An 18,319-nucleotide genomic window follows, 5' to 3' on the forward strand; every position below is an offset into this window, starting at 1 on the left:
GTCCCCCTAATGGTTGGTGTCCCTAATCGAGCTCATCCATGAATTGGTCCAGTTTTTTGTCACGTACCAGAAAATCAATACTGATACATAGATGACGAGTTATCCTTGTGTTATAGTGGTAATATGTAAAGATGAAGGCGAGGAGTCACAATAACGTGGCTGAAGTATGTTGACCAGACCACACACTAGAAGGTGAAGGGACGACGACGTTTCGGTCCGTCCTGGGCCATTCTCAAGTCGATTCTGATCGACTTGAGAATGGTCCAGGACGGATCGAAACGTCGTCTCGTCCCTTCACTTTCTAGGGTGTGGTCTGGTCAACATATGTAAAGATAATTGGAATAGTTCAACGGTAGATTTCTGATGATTTGCAACTCATCCATCTGTTTAGACAGCACTTATTGAGACGGTCGTCAATAGTCACGAATTCGTACGTATTTAACTTTTAGACAGTAGTGTACTGACTAGCAACAATTTTTTTTAATATAAATGAAGTCAAAAATCAAATTTAAATATTCCTAGGCCTAGTATAGCACACATATGTACTATATTAGGCCTCAGATATTGTGTATTAGGCCTAGGAAGGTTAGGTTTGGTTAGTTTGTCAAAGCAACACAAGTAAAAAAATCGTTGTACGTCGGTATATATATATATATATATATATATATATATATATATATATATATATATATATATATATATATATATATATATATATATGAGTGCGCTTTTTGTTGTTTTATATAAGATGCATGAAAGGATAAGCCTTGTATGAACCTTGAATGTGATGGATACAGCGTTAATAGGCCTGCAGTTGCCAGGGTCCTCCGGTTGGCATATGGGAGGGAGAGTGAGAGAGGGAGGGAGAGTGAGGGAGGGAGGGAGGGAGGGAGAGAGGCGCGGGAGAAGGGAGAGAGGCGCGGGAAAGGAGACCACTACGGGATGGTAGCTCAGTATCAGAGCGACTGACCTGTTGCTCTGACGCGGTGCTCGGTGCTTCCCCTCACTCGCTGCCTTCCCTCTCACACTCTCCCCTCATTTGCCCGCCCCCTCTCTCTTCCCCTCTCCCTCCATCCTCGCCCCCCCCCACGGTGCTAACCTGGAGAGGGACAGCGCTAGTTAGCAAGGAAGTGAGACACTTCCTCCACGTGCTGGGGGAGGTGGTGGACACGTGGGATAAACTCCACCGAATCCCCCCCATCAACAACCACAAATTTCACCTCCACAACAACCACCAAGGCCGGAGCTACAGGGGGACCGTCCCAAGGATAGATGGACACCGGGTACTGTCCACGTCCCCCACCACCAGGACTCCCACTTACAGCAGTGATCGCAATGGTGGCGGGCGCTGACGCCTTCCCGCCCAAAATGCATTCCGATCACCACTTGCGTCACCCGAGGAAGAACTAATCAGGCGACACATCTCACAGTCTGTCGAGCTAGGGACACTGTCGATCTAGAAACACTGTCGATCTAGAGACACTGTCGATCTAGAGACACTGTCGATCTAGGGACACTGTCGATCTAGAGACACTGTCGATCTAGAGACACTATCGATCTAGGGACACTGTCGATCTAGGGACACTGTGGATCTAGAGACACTGTGGATCTAGAGACACTGTCGATCTAGGGACACTGTCGATCTAGAGACACTGTCGAGCGAGAGACACTGTCGATCTAGAGACACTGTCGATCTAGAGACACTGTCGATCTAGAGACACTGTCGATCTAGGAACACTGTCGATCTAGAGACACTGTCGAGCGAGAGACACTGTCGAGCGACTGACACTGTCAGGAAAGTAAGTATGCTAATGGCTTAACACCTATGATGTATTGTTCTACAGACGTGTTATTAAAAATTAAATCACATATCCTCATCAATACAGTTTAACTCTGATTAATTTTTTTTTACAAATTAAATTAAATTTGTTATTAAAAAATTTGCAATAAATGATTGTACATCCATAATGTCTTTTGTTTTGCAAAATTCTGGTTCATTATAAATTTCAATAAGAACATATTGCATAGTACGCTGGCCAGTGTAATTATATGTATAAAATAGGATACATGTTTATCTGCATGTATGAAGTAGTAGACCAAACGCTTCCGGCTAGCCGCTCATAACTCACACACATGACATACGGATGTAGAGTGTCATAGGCTAGTCGGGGGTCGGCCCAAGTGCCATGCTTTAAGAAATATTGACATCTTAAGTACTCCTCCCTGCGATTTTCATGACGTTTGATATATGAAATCAGGGGTTGTGTTTGCCGTAGAGTTTTGATGCTTACTCCAGCTTTTCACCAAGGTGGTATGGAACAGGAAAGAAGGAAAAAGGAAGAGGTGCAGGGTGGGAAGGGCAAGAGGAGGAGAGGAGACGGAAGAGGGGAGAAAGCGCCAAGCAATTACGACTATATAGCACTTGGAAGAGGTCAGGATAAAGATTTGGGATGGGACGGAGGAGGGAAGGAATGGTGCCCAACCACTTGGACGGTCGGGGATTGAACGTCGACCTGCATGAATCGAAACCGTCGATCAGTTGGTGAGGGGAGAGGAGGAGGAGGAGGAGGAGGAACAGAGAGGAGAGAAGAGGAAGGGGCATGGAGAGAGGGAAGGAGAGGGAGAATTTGAGTGTGGGAAAGAGAGGGGGGGGGCGGGGAATGTTAGGGAAAAGGGAAGGAGAAACATGGAGAGAAAACTGAAGAGGGTGGGAGAGGACTCCGTGTCACTGTACACCGTAACACCATACTGTACACCGTGTCACTGTACTCCGTAACACCACACTGTACACCGTGTCACTGTACTCCGTAACACCACACTGTACACCGTGTCACTGTACTCCGTAACACCACACTGTTCACCGTGACGCTACACTGTACACCGTAACACCACACTGTACACCGTAACACCACACTGTTCACCGTGACGCTACACTGTACACCGTAACACCACACTGTACACCGTAACACCACACTGTTCACCGTGACGCTACACTGTACACCGTAACGCTACACTGTACACCGTAACACCACACTGTACACCGTAACACCACACTGTTCACCGTGACGCTACACTGTACACCGTAACACCACACTGTACACCGTAACACCACACTGTTCACCGTGACGCTACACTGTACACCGTAACGCTACACTGTCAAGTAACGCGGTAAACTTTGGTAATTAAGACTTGAGAGCCGTGCTCAGCAACGGAGCCGAGAGCAATGTATAAGAGGAACGGAATAATATAGGCTGATCACTAATGAGAAAAGTGATAACGATTTTTTTTTCCGTTTTGCCTCTTAGCGTTGATGACGTTGCCACACCTGATGCTCGGCCCGAACGACAGGTAATTAAACAACAGCCCCGTTCGAATAAACAACGGTAAAATGTTCGTTAATCTGTAGCCCGTCTTCATAAACAACGGTGAAATGTTCGTTAATCTGCAGCCCGTCCTCATAAACAAAGACCCAAAAGTGATTCCATACACCCGCCAAACCCCCTGTTTATGAACGAAAAACGGTTTACACACGACTCACAACTGCTGACGTTCGAACACTTCCGGAACAAGTGCTTTACTGACGACTTTTGTTCGAACCACAACGCTGTAAATGCTTCACCCTACGTACTACTAATACAAATAATCACCAAATAGAATCTAAACACCTAACCTAACCTATCCCTATATATGCACAATATGCTAATATATTATAATATTAATTTATACTTAAGAAAATTCCCGTTTTGAATGAACAGCAAGTTAAAATTTATGAATGCGTCTGTGGGGTCGACCGCTGGATGTAATGGACTTGAGTCGAGGACAGGTTGGTGAATCGTATGTAAAGCAGTTTTCATTCATAAACAGCGGGTTTGGCGGCTTTATGGAATGAAAATATCATTATTTTAAATAAGGAATCCACATTTTACCTTTGTTGATGAGGACAAGTTGATTCACAACTGATGATGTTCTAACTTTTGTAGAAAAACATGTAAATATTGATAAATGCGTTACTGGGGTCGGCTGCTGGATGGAATGAACATGATATGTAGTCGGGTTGGCTGCGAGTCTTGTATAAAGTGTTTTTCATTCACAAAAAGAAAAGGAAGTTTGACGATTGAATAAATAAGCCTTGGCCATTGCTTGTGAGGACAGACTGCAAAATATATTCCAAATGTCCATTAATTCAGCAATTTAAAAATGAAAAACACTTGACACATTCACAACAAATTGTTCTCGAAGTTTTTTCGGACAGTGCTTCGCTGATTTGTTTGTTTGAATCCCACTTCTAGAAATGCCTCACACATATAATAAAAATAATTGCCATCAGTCAAAAACCCTAACCTAACCTGGTGACAGTACAGGCTTTTACACTATTACACATAAATGACTATGACATAGACTTACCCAAGAGATATACACCAGTTTATGAGCTTGATATTGGAATTTTATGGACAAGTTTATGGCTGCGAGGACTGATTGAGGAGTATCACGTGCTCCATCATTATCTTCCTCGCGAATCACCCCCCCTCCTCATCACCAAAGGGTAAATGCTCGTTAATCCAGCTTCCAAACCCTCTGTTTATGAACGTAAAATGATTTATACGCGACTGTCAACCAACCCGTCCTCGATTCAAGTCCATTACATCCAGCGGTCGACCCCACAGACGCATTCATAAATTTTTACATGTTGGTCATTCAAAACGGGAATTTTCTCAAATATAAATTAATATTATAATATACTAGCATATTGTGTATATATGTAGGCATAAGTTAGGTTAGGTGTTCAGGTTCTGTTGGCGAATATTTGTATTTGTAGTACGTGGGTGAAGCATTTACAGCAACCCGTCCTCGACTCGAGTCCATTACATTCAGCGGTCAACCCCACAGACGCATTCATATATTTTAACATGCTGTTCATTCAAAACGGGAATTTTCTCAAGTATAAATTAATATTATAATATATTAGCATATTGTGCATGTATAGGCATAGGTTAGGTTAGGTTAGGTGTTTAGGTTCTGTTGGTGATTATTTGTATTTGTAGTACGTAGGTGAAGCATTTATAGCGTTGTGGTTCGAACGAAACTCGTCAGTGAAGCACTTGTTCCGGAAGTGTTCGAACGTCATCAGTTGTGAGTCGTGTGTAAACCATTTTTCATTCATAAACAGGGGGTTTGGCGGGTGCGTGGAATCACTTATGGTTCTTTGTTTGGAGGACGGGCTGACTCTCAACCGATGACGTTCGAACACTTTCGGAACAGATGCTTCACTGACGATCTCTGTTCCAACCAGAATTCTATACATGCTCATCCCGTCCTCCAAACAAAGACCCAAAAGTGATTCCATGCACCCGCCAAACCCCCTGTTTATGAATGAAAAACGGTTTACACACGACTCGCAACTGTTGACGTCCGAACACTTCCATAACAAGTGCTTCACTGACGACTTTTGTTCGAATCACAACGCTGTAAATGCTTCACCCACGTACTACAAATACAAATAATCGCCAACAGAGCCTAAACACCTAACCTTCGTCTAGCTATACACAGAACTTTCATTTATAATAATATTAATTTATATACAACAAATTTATTTTTAATGCACAACACGTAAATATTGCAGAAAGAGTTTTGAGGGACGGCCGCTGCTTTAACGAGGCTGGGCTGAGTAATTACCCAGGGGATGCAACGAGGCCTCGCTGGCCGATTGAACATGATGAGGTGGTTGATCTAGTGAAAGTAGAGTGCATATAGCACCATGTCATCTTCTTAACTTAATATAATTGGCAACGAGAGCTCATATTCTTAGTTACCCAAAGGATGTTGATCATATATTTGCGTCTTGAGTTTAACGATCTTGGTGAAAGCACACCGTCTTGGTGGCGTATTAATTTCGCAGTCTCTGTGGTGTAGTGGTAAGACACTCGCCTGGCGTTCCGCGAGCGCTTTGTCATGGGTTCGTATCCTGGCCGGGGAGGATTTACTGGGCGCAAATCCTTAACTGTAGCCTCTGTTTAACGCAACAGTAAAATGTGTAATTGGTTGTAACAACGATTCTTCGCGGCAGGGGATCGTATTCCAGGGACCTGCCCGAAACGCTACGCGTACTAGTGGCTGTACAAGACTGTAACAACTCTTGTATATATCTCAATTACTAGTCTTTGCAACGTCACTGTCTTGGTAGCCAGTGTCTAAGGGCCACATCTCATTGTCTTGGGGACCTCAGCAGAAGTTCTCACGACAGCCCTTCATAGAGAAATAACCTAGACGAAGTGTATAAAGGGACTTTAACTCACCGTCCGCCAGACGTCCCTATACTCCACTATTCCGGACCTGGATTCACGAAGCACTTACGAACGTGTACATCTTTCCTCAGTCTTTGACAGCTTTGGTTACATTTATTAAACAGTTTACAAGCATGAAAACTTCCCAGTCAACTGTTGTTATTGTTATAAACAGCCTCCTGGTGCTTCGGAGCTCATTAACTGTTTAATAATTGTAAACAAACTTGCCAAAGATTGAGAAAAGATGTACAGGGGCCAGATTCACGAAAGCTCTTACGCAAGCACTTACGAACCTGTACATCTTTTCTTAATCTTTGGCGGCTTTGTTTCCAATTATTAAACAGTTAATGAACTCCGAAGCACCAGGAGGCTGTTTATAACAACAACAACAGTTGATTGGCAAGTTTTCATGCTTGTAAACTGTTTAATAAATGTGACCAAAGCCGTCAAAGATTGAGGAAAGATGTACAAGTTCGTAAGTGCTTGCGTAAGTGCTTTTGTGAATCTGGCCCCAGATTCGTAAGTGTTTGCGTAACTGCTTCGTGAATTTGGCCCCCGGAGTTCCAAAGTCTTCCTCGCTTGACGGATCTGGCAAGTCTTCCCGCATAACACCTCCGTCAGCAACTTCACTTTACAGTGTACTGATGAAATACGGTACTAAAAAACTATTAACAAATATGTAAATATAAGGGAACATATGTAATAACTCACGTGTTTGATGATAGTCATCCCGCGACCATTATGGTATGAATGTGAGACTGATAACCTACTGTATTTCAGCTGCTGATCTATTGTGAATTAGGTGTGTCCAGAGATAACCTTTCACTATCTTGTTCTGTCCTGAACCAGCCTAAAAAATTCCAATATTATTTACTGAAGTTTTCTTTCTTAAGAATAAAATTTATTAAACATGTTTGTTTTGGTTGAGAAATGTTGAAATGAGTTAATAATTCTTGTCATAGTTTTAAAGTTTCTAAACCCTGTCAAGATAGACAGATTGACTTCATTTAGAGATGCACTGATGTCAGTGCCAGCCTCAGTAAGTGAAGCGTCCAAAGTGCTTATAAATAAATAATAAATAAATAAATAAATGTTTATTCAGGTAAAAATACATACATACAAGACGAGTTACAAAATAGAATGTTGGATTTCTAGACACAGCCGGTACACACTCTGCCTAAAGCCACTACTCTCTCATTGTCTATCATATTTACGATCCTCTCTTCCGTAGATAAAGTCATTGATGGTTAGTAATATTTTTGTGAACTATTAGCATCTCCTGTAAGGAAAGAAGGTATTTATTATCGCTTGTGAGCAAAACATACTGCAGTTTGTAGTAGTGTTTTAAGAAGAAAAAAAGGGTGTTAGGAGAAATATGGCTTAAATAAGTTGACCAGACCACACACTAGAAGGTGAAGGGACGACGACGTTTCGGTCCGTCCTGGACCATTCTCAATCGACTTGAGAATGGTCCAGGCCGGACCAAAACGTAGTCGTCCCTTCACCTAGTGTGTGGTCTAGTCAACATTCTTCAGCCACGTTATTGTGACTCATAGCCTGCACATGGCTTAAATAAATCTCACCTTATTTAAAATAACAACTGGAGTAGGAAGATCAACCACTCCACTCCCCCGACAGAATAAAGATGACCTCTACTCCATTACATACTAGGGAGGAGGGCGACCTCTACTCCATTACACAGAAGGAGCAAGGCGACCTCTTCTAGCAGGAGGTTGACGTTTAGACAACAAGCTGCTAAGTGTCCTCCATTCTCCCAGGCAGATGTCACTATTCTTCTTGTATCTTAACCCTTGAGAAGTTACCTCACAACGCCAGCATCACGGTACTCCTTTCTCCAGGGGGACCACCAGGGGAGCGCAGCCCCCCTCCCAATCTCCTCTACTGCTTCCCAGCTCTTCTTCTGGAGGCCACGAGCCCTCTACATGGAGGCCACGAGCCCTCTACATGGAGGCCACGGACCCACGAAGGCCACCTTCGTCAGGCGCAGGAAATCCTTCACTTCCATTCCAATCCTTAGGAAGGAAAGACAGCTTCCCCCATTACTGCCGAGAGGCGTCTCCCCCTCCTTCAGACATCTCGCCAGACAGGATAAAGAAAGTTTACTTTCTTCACTGTCTGTCTAACTTCTTCGGGCCCATGCTGAAAGGTTTGTAATTGCATTTAGGACGGGCACCGAGCTTCGCTAAATCGTCTAGTTGGGTTTTCCTTGTGCCTTGATGGGCGTCATCTTTCACTTTCTTTGTAGGATCATCAGCCCTTTCTTGGAGGCTTGAGACAGTTGGCAGGAAGTCTTCAGTGAAGTGATATGAGGAGTATGTTGACATGACATGGGTTGGTGGTGAGGGTGTGGTGGTGGTGGTGAGGGTGTGGTGGTGGTGGTGGTGTGGTGGTAGTGAGGGTGTGGTGGTGGTGAGTGTGGTGATAGCGAGAGTGGTGATAGCGAGAGTGTTATGATAGCGAGAGTGTGATGACAGCGAGAGTGTGGTGATAGCGAGAGTGTGATGATAGCGAGAGTGTGGTGATAGCGAGAGTGTGGTGATAGCGAGAGTGTGATGACAGCGAGAGTGTGGTGATAGCGAGAGTGTGATGATAGCGAGAGTGTGGTGCTAGCGAGAGTGTGATGATAGCGAGAGTGTGATGATAGCAAGAGTGTGATGATAGCAAGAGTGTGGTGGCAGCGAAGGAACAGGGACCATATGGACAAACTTTATCACCGGTGTTCCCTTCTCTGGGCCAATGCTGGCAGCGGTCCATCCTGCGTCCTCCTCCCCTCGTCCCCCTCACCCCCCGGACGCCATCCATTACTCATGCTGCACAGTTTTGTGCAAGTTACAACAATCGCTGGAAGAGAAATAGGCGTAGTTGTCAGCCACGAACGGCTCGGGTCTAAATGTTCACATGTTCTCTCTAACGCCCTTTTCTCTCTCCCCCTCTGTTCTATTTTCGCTTTGTGTCTTCGTTTTTTCGTGGAATCTATAGATAATTAAACTCGGGCTCTGCCGCATCGAGTCAGACTGTGGAGCACGTCAGTCGATGCTACGGAATGCGTGTATCCAGGCCAACCCATTCTCAGGCTAAGCTCGTTCAAGCTGTGGCCGACCCCAAAGACTCATTCGTTAGTTATAACGTGATGTGTATCTAAAATATTGAATTTGTTAATTACATGTGTTTATAACCTAGGATGGTTTAGGTTGTTTAGGTTCTGTGGGCAATTACTTATACTTGCAGGACGCGGGGTGAAGCAATTAGAGAGGCGGGAGTCGAACCCTGACATGTGAACACTTTCAAACCCCTTATAACGTGGGTCGGCTCCGTCCCCCTGACTACGGAGTGGTGAATGCCTTTCGACTGAACTGGTTGAGGTGCAATTTCCATTTTCCCCGCTATATATATATATATATATATATATATATATATATATATATATATATATATATATATATATGTCGTACCTAGTAGCCAGAACGCACTTCTCAGCCTACTATGCAAGGCCCGATTTGCCTAATAAGCCAAGTTTTCCTGAATTAATATATTTTCTCTAATTTTTTTCTTATGAAATGATAAAGCTACCCATTTCATTATGTATGAGGTCAATTTTATTTTATTGTAGTTAAAATTAACGTAGATATATGACGGAACCTAACCAACCCTACCTAACCTAACCTAACCTATCTTTATAGGTTAGGTTGGGTTAGGTAACCGAAAAAGGTAGGTTAGGTTAGGTTAGGTAGGTTAGGTCGTCGAAAAAACATTAATTCATGAAAACTTGGCTTATTAGGCAAATTGGGCATGGCATAGTAGGCTGAGAAGGGCGTTCTGGCTACTAGGTACGACATATATATATATATATATATATATATATATATATATATATATATATATATATATATAGGTGCCTGGCTTTGCCCAGACTGACCTATTTCCTAAGGTGTGCTCCCTCCTTCGACAGCCCAAAATTAACAGAATATGACACACTCCTAAGGTCAATAACCGTGAAAGTGTTAAACCTCTCCCTGCAAGATGACCAATGGGACCAAGCAACGCTCCCAGTTAGACTCGGGGGGATAGGTATTCGCAAGGCGACCCAGTTAGCATTGCCGGCATTCTTATCCTCGACCAGTGCAACAGGTGAATTAGTTAAGGAAATACTACCGGAACACCTAAGAGACTTCATTGGGATTCATGATCCCGGTCAGGAGACACTCTTGTCTCCTGACCGGGCCGGTCAGTGACAAGACGCACTCTTGTCACTGACCGGCTCTTGAAGGAGCCGGTCAGTGGGACACTCTTGTCAACTCTCATCCTCGACCGACTTTTCCAAATGACTGCAAACAGTCCAAATGGGATAGCCCCATAGTGGAGAACATCGCCACATCATTGCTGGAGGCAGCTTCCAGGAAGGATAAAGCGCGTCTTCTAGCTGTGCAAGCTCCCCATGCCGGGGACTTCCTGTTGGCAGTCCCTAATTCCGCCTTGGGGACCCGCCTGGACCATCGGACCCTAAGTATTGGTGTTGCTCTGCGCCTTGCCGCCCCTATCTCCACCGAGCACCGGTGTATTTGCGGCCATGCACGGGCAGACCAATACGGCAGCCATGGTCTCATCTGTCGTAAGACACAGGGAAAGATTGCCAGACATGAAGCAGTCAATGACATCATCAAGAGAAGTTTGGCTTCAGCTGGGTGCCCAGCACAAAGGGAACCTCAGTTGTGCAGGCCTGACAACAGCCAAAAACGCCCAGATGGAGTCACCCTGCAGCCGTGGAGAGAAGGTAAACAGGTCGTGTGGGACTACACGTGTGCATCCACATTGGCTGATACCTATTTACCTTACAGCGCAGCTGAGGGAGGCGGGGCGGCCACCTTCAGGGAGACCCAGAAAACTAACAAGTACAGGGACCTAGAACGTTGTTACAGGTTCGTGCCAATAGGCTCTGAGACTCTGGGCGCCTGGGGTAAATGTGCACTTAAGTTCCTGAAGGAGCTGGGCGAGGAACTCATTGGGAAGACTAGAGACCCAAGAGCGGCCAGTTTTATGTTCCAGCGCCTCAGTGTCGCTGTTCAGAGGGGAAATGCGTGTTGTATCTTGGGTACGCACCCGACCCCCGAGGAACTGGACGAGGTCTTCGAACACTGATTGGTATATTGTTATATTGTTATATAAGTGTGTGTTTTCTGTAAACTGTAACATTGCAATAAAATCAAATAAAAAAAAAAAATAATAGGGGTGGTAGGAGAGGAAAAGATTAAAGTATTCAGTGAGAATCCACAAGGTCTTCTCTGAACACTATTTATTTTCTTCTTCGAGGATGTGGGTCCCTTTAATTAAACCAGTGGTGGTACCCCTATATATATATATATATATATATATATATATATATATATATATATATATATATATATATATATATATATATATATAAGGCACAACTCTCCTAAACACGAGAGTGAAGTATACAACTTTAGAAACACTTTCCCACCAGGAGACTCGAACCCTAGCCAGCACAGAAGCCTTCCAGCAACTGCGTACCTTCCTTCCAGGCGTACCTGTTATGCCAGTTGCTGGAAGGCTTCTGTGCTGGCTAGGGCTCGAGTCTCCTGGTGGGAAAGTGTTTCTAAAGTTGTATATATATATATATATATATATATATATATATATATATATATATATATATATATATATATATATATATATATATATATATATGTATATATATATTTTCACATGTTTCATTGAATATTCAATTATTATTTTATATAAAAAAGTATATAAATTGTCGGAAAATCCGACACAATTTAATATATCATACAGACAGATAATAGCTGTGTTGTATAAACAAGTTAACCATAGAAAACGTAACTTGTAGTGAAATTACCGTCTATAGAAAACGGGATATCATCACCACATACTATTATAATTCACCAGCTATTTTGCTGGGAATTATTCTTAAATACATTAGTCTTTGGACTTTACCATCATAAAACATCTCATATAAATTAACTTAATTATCAATATTAAAGTAGAGTAAATGTGACCCTTCTATCACTTTCTGAAATCTGGACAATGTAAGCCAGGCGTCAGGGGAGGAAGGAGGGAGCCATTGTTGTGTCACATCCGAGACGCGTGGAGCAAATTCGGCTCCTATCATATCTGGACAATGTCGGCCAGGCGTCAATAGTATGGAGTGTTAGTCGCAGCCATTGTTGAGACTAGACCAGAGGCTCACACGGGAGCAAATTCGGCTCCTGTTAATTTACTTGGACGTAGTGTTATGGAAACCAGAAGTGTACCATTATCAACACGCTGTCTACAAATCAAGTTAAGTGTTCTTTCCGAAACCCATGTATCTTTCATTTGTGGCCATTAATGTCATTATATAGGGTGATCCAGTTAGAGCACGACATTGCCTCAAACTAAAGGTAATTAAGCCAGGTCTTTATTGTTCCATGTATAGTGTTTTCTCTGATATAGCTTGTCATATATAGGATTCTGGCTTCACAGCTAGCGCACTTTTGACAGGTCAAGACGAGGAAGCAAGATTTTGTGCACCAGTTACTGGGTGATGGAAGCTACCTCAAAGAGGATAATTTGGTGTCTACACCCTAGTTATACCTGGTGGACTAACCTGCTGTACTATAAGATAAGGAACCTTTTCAATGTATGTAGTCTAATTCTGTAGTTTGATTGGCTGCATATATATAAACTAATAAACCCCCCCTAATGTGTAGAGGATCGATTTGTGAGATTATGAGATTATTGCAGAAATACAGTCCACTTATCATTATACAAATTGCTATCGAAGTATATAAATTAACGTAAATATAAATTCATATAAATTAAATAAATATAAATCTCACAGGTCGGTTCCCACATAAATTATATAAAATATAATTATTTTCTAGTTTAGGGCTTCTATCCCTCTGACTGGTGCTCTTGCATCTTGATTTAATTAGAAGAGGATTTTCCAAATATCATCTTTGTTCGAAGTGAAGAAAAATAAATAATTAAGTGTAGAATATATTACACTTATTATAAATTTACACAACGTTTCGAAAATATATATTCTTCAGTTAATTATTTTTGTTTTCAACGTGAAATATTTTGTCTGTTTTTCGCTGTCAGTGATTAATGTGCTCGTCCATATATATAATAACAGTGTGTGTGTGGGGGTGCCGCCTCACCAAGATTCATGTCCCGCCATATATTTGGTCAAACAAGCCAATGGGGCGTACATACAGCGAACCGCTCCTGTGCCAGGTAAGTCCACCACGGGCGCACCATAGCCCCGTGCTACTTGCCCCGCTCCTGTGCCAGGTAAGTCCACCATGGGCGCACCATAGCCCCGTGCTACTTGCCCCGCTCCTGTGCCAGGTAAGTCCACCATGGGCGCACCATAGCCCCGTGCTACTTGCCCCGCTCCTGTGCCAGGTAAGTCCACCATGGGCGCACCATAGCCCTGTGCTACTTGCCCCGCTCCTGTGCCAGGTAAGTCCACTACGGGCTCACCATAGCCCGTGTTACTTGCCCCCGCTCCTGTGCCAGGTAAGTTACGGGCTTACCATAGCCCGTGCTACTTGGAACTTGTTCCGAGTAGCTGAGTCTATAACAACAAATGGGGCATAACTTCCTCGCTCGGTCGAGTTTCTCGTTACATTTTAAAATCAATTGTAATAACCAACACAAAATGCCAATATTTCGGAACGTTATTACATGCCCGATAGTTGTGATTGCTCTGGAATAGCGCAAATACATAAAGGCATTTACATTTATACAATGAAGTGTATTACAGTTGTATAATACAAAGGTGGTATATAATACATAATTGGGGAATAATATCGAGATGTTGAAGAGTAGAATTTTTTTACATCATGTCAACAACGATTTGATTTTTTCGATTTTTTTTTTTTGAGATATATACAAGAGTTGTTACATTCTTGTACATGTGAGTACATATTTTGATTTTTTCAATCACGATTTGAAGTGCCAACTTACAAATGGAATCCACAGGAATTCATTCTATAATCAACTTTGCTTTAGAAGCTAAACCTGTCATTTCAATATCCCTTAATATTTTCTGGGGTGTTCCTATCTGCTTGAGGTTATATTGAGATGATTTCGGGGCTTAGCGTCCCTGCGGGCCCGGTCCTGGACCAGGCCTCCTTTTTTGTTACACATTTCCAGGAAGCAGCCCGTAACAGCTGTCTAGCTCCCAGGTACCTATTTACTGCTAGGTAACGGGCATCAGGGGTGAAAGAAACTTCGCCCATCTGTTTCCGCCTTCACCGGGGATCGAACCCGGAACCTCAGGACTACGAATCTGAAGCGCTGTTCACTCAGCTGTCAGGTCCTACTACAGTGACACGAGTCTTTTCCGTGCGTCACGTGACCAGTGATTTTATCTTGTATATACGTGCGGTGACAAGGTCCGTACGTGCCGGCGGGGGTTCGAGTCCCGCTGGCCCAGTCGGTGACGCTCTTTACTGGTGGACGAGCCAAGGGGAGTATTAGGAGAAAGCGCCAAGCCACTACGACTATATAGCACTTAGAAGGAGGGTCGGGATAAGGATTTGAGACGGAGAGGTTGGGTAGGAATGGTGCCCAACCACTTGGATGGTCGGGGATTGAACGCCGACCTGCATGAAGCGAGTCCGACCATTTGGGCTAGGACGGTAGAGTGACAGTCTTGCTTCATGCAGGTCGACGTTCAATCCCCGACTGTCCAAGTGGTGGGGCACCATTCCTTCCCTCCGTCAAATCCCAAATCCTTATCCTGACCCCTTCCCAGTGCTATATAGTCGTGATGGCTTGGCGCTTTCCCCCCTGATAGTTCCGTTCCGTTCTAGCACATCTATGAAGGTTCTATGATCATTCATTGATCATTCAATCTATGAATTGACACCAATTTTCAATCATAGAATTGGTGTCCATTCTATGACTGACACCAACCCCGGCAGCCGACACATTCTCCAGTAACAATGAATTTGCGTTTTCTGCGTTAATTAATCGTTATAACAACGTCGTTTGCCCAGATTTTCCATAGTGAGAAGAACACGAAAGGTCTTTATTCTCTCCCAGGAAATAAAGAAAAACCATACATTGAGAAAAACAAAATTTGTCTTGAGAAAACAGACATACTCAGAGTCGCCAATGAGACCTCCAAGGTCTCCGTCAACTATTGCAAATGTTTTTAGCGCACGCCCGTCTATATGGACGGGTTGCAGCGTTGTACAATGAACAAGAATGTGTGTTTCGTGCACAGAGATTATATGTGCACATATCTCGGCTCTAGCAACAAGGCATCGAGGGGGAAATATGGTAAATATGATGCTTCTGTCCGTCCTAGATTACAATGGAACCCCAAATGGTTAACCCTGTATCGTTGTCCGTCCTAGGGATGAAACTGCCATATTGTAAACAATGTGTCGTTGTTCATCCTGGGTACGAACTAACAACCGTTTGATAAGCAATATGTTCGTTGTCCGTCCTGGGGATGAAACGACAACAATTTTGTAAACATTTGCTTGAGGCATGAGTGTGTGAGGAAGCCAGTGGATGAGTATGATGAAGGGAGTGCAAGACGAGTACGAGAAAGCTGGGGGGGGTGGATGAGTGAGAGTGATGATAAGGATTATCTGTACCATCACGATGAGCTTAGAGCAGTATAAGCTAGGAAGTACCCAGGCCAGAGAGGGATATTGTGAGCCCTTCACTCTATGCAGCCACCAAGTTATTTATGGCTGTTTTTGAAATTCTTTAACTCTCTCACCAGTGAGACTTTCAAGTGGCGTGAAGAGTCGACCTTGAACCTTAAGAGAAGTACCCCTTCACGCCCAGCGAGCCATGTATATGTATCAGGTTCTATTGAAGGTGCTGGGTGTTGCTCAGGATAATTGGCTTGTTTGGCTGTGCTGGATGCAATACTATTCTTTACTTAGTTGTGCTTGCGGGGGTTGAGCTTTGGCTCTTTGGTCCCGCCTCTCTACCGTCAATCAACTGGTGTGTGTATATAATGTGTGTGTGTGTGGTTATTATTCTAGTGTTTACTGAGTGTGGATACGATTGCTCCTGAAAGAAAACTTTACGATCTCTGTTTTTAATCTAGATTTTCTCTATATTTATATCTTTCATTCTCCGTCTTACTGCCTACAGTAACTCTAGCTTATACGATTTATTGATATTAAACACCAGGCAATATTATTGGTAGCAACACGAATAATGGCGACCTATGATTCAAGACTCTCTACATGTACAGTGTCGTCACGAGGTAACCGGTTCTCTCTGTCACACTTCCCTCACACCCCTGCCACACTCGGTCACACCCCTACCACACCCAGTCACACCCCCACCACACCCAGTCACACCCCTACCACACCCAGTCACACCCAGACACACCCTGTAGCTCCTACACTCTCGCTACCTCACCTCAGAGCCTCTCTGAAGCCAGCCCATGCTTAGCCCCAATGCAGAACAGCTTTACATTGCAATTAATTTACATTGCAATGCAACTTTACAATAATTAAAATATATAAACCAAACAATGTTTACAATTTTGCGAATTATAAACTAATTTCTAACGTAAAAACGGTGCCCTCTGGCGACCCATGGCAATGACTCGGACGCTTGTACAGCCAAACTTATCAAAAAACATGAACATAAATCAGCCATGATTTGCTAATTACATATAAATATAATTAAATTGTGTAATTACAAGGACGAATTATTTCGTTACGAATACAGAGGTCACGAGGCTGCGGTTAATGCGATCATGATGTAAAGTGACAACACGCGTTCGTAACTGCCCGAAACGCTTTGCGTAATAGTGGCTTTAGGCATTGTATGTACTAGCTCTATATGGACGGGTTATAAAGTCTATAAATCCATCAATGTTTGTATCACACCTTGTATGTATGTACTTTACCCGAATAAACATTTGAATTTGAATTTGAATTCTCGCTGGTCGCTTGTTTACCAATTTCGCTCAGAGATTATTGTAAATATTAGACGGGTAGCGATTTCAAGGTTAGGAAAAGATTCTGGCTCTTTGAGAAATAAAGTTTTTATTATTATTATTATTATTATTATTATTATTATTATTATTATTATTATTATTATTTGACTTCATAGGCTACCGCGTGGGTTTTTGTCGGTGTGTCGATCGTAAATCATATTTAAAAACAGTGTCATAATTTTAGTACCACGTGGCGTACACCTTATAGTCTGTACAAACTGAAGTTGTAACAGTCTACCAATCTGAGGGTGTAACAGTCTACCAATCTGAGAGTGGAACAGTCTACCAATCTGAGGGTGTAACAGTCTACCAATCTGAGGGTGTAACAGTCTACCAATCTGAAGGTGTAACAGTCTACCAATCTGAGGGTGTAACAGTCTATCAATCTGAAGATGTAACAGTCTACCAATCTGAGGGTGTAACAGTCTACCAATCTGAAGATGTAACAGTCTACCAATCTGAGGGTGTAACAGTCTATCAATCTGAAGATGTAACAGTCTACCAATCTGAGGGTGTAACAGTCTATCAATCTGAAGATGTAACAGTCTACCAATCTGAGGGTGTAACAGTCTACCAATCTGAGGGTGTAACAGTCTACCAATCTGAGGGTGTAACAGTCTACCAATCTGAAGGTGTAACAGTACATAACGACAAGCGTAACAGATTCGACCAACGCTCCCAACTGTTAAAAAAATAGTTGCTTAATCAACGTATGACCAAACCTCATCAACGTTGATTCATTATTACATCAATGTCGTTGGCGTAGAATCGTCCGTAGGAGGAAGCGGGTGGGTGGGGTGACGGGTTAACAGGACTAAACGTTTTAAACACTGACAGAACTGACTTCATAGTCACAAAGTTAATGAACCAGTGTGATCGTTTCTATCTCAATCACCTCTTCAAGATATCTGTAGGCCACACAGGCAGAAACCACTTCAATAATAGCAAGTGTGAATGCAGGACAGGCAATATTTTCCTGCAAGAGAGCAGTATAAAGCAGTGGGAAAGT

At 43.1% G+C, this 18,319-nt stretch overlaps 1 protein-coding gene across 1 annotated transcript in view; it reads left to right on the forward strand.

The window, feature by feature from the left end:
- Nucleotides 1-958: 958 nt before the first annotated feature.
- Nucleotides 959-18,319, forward strand: part of LOC123745010 (serine/threonine-protein phosphatase with EF-hands 1) — a 104,688-nt gene continuing 87,327 nt past the window's right edge. Inside the window, 1 exon segment of the mRNA XM_045725259.2 lies at nucleotides 959-1,799. The gene's annotated coding sequence lies outside the window, so the exon portion shown is untranslated.

This window comes from Procambarus clarkii, chromosome 57 (genome assembly GCF_040958095.1).
Source record: "Procambarus clarkii isolate CNS0578487 chromosome 57, FALCON_Pclarkii_2.0, whole genome shotgun sequence".
NCBI lineage: Eukaryota > Metazoa > Arthropoda > Malacostraca > Decapoda > Cambaridae > Procambarus > Procambarus clarkii.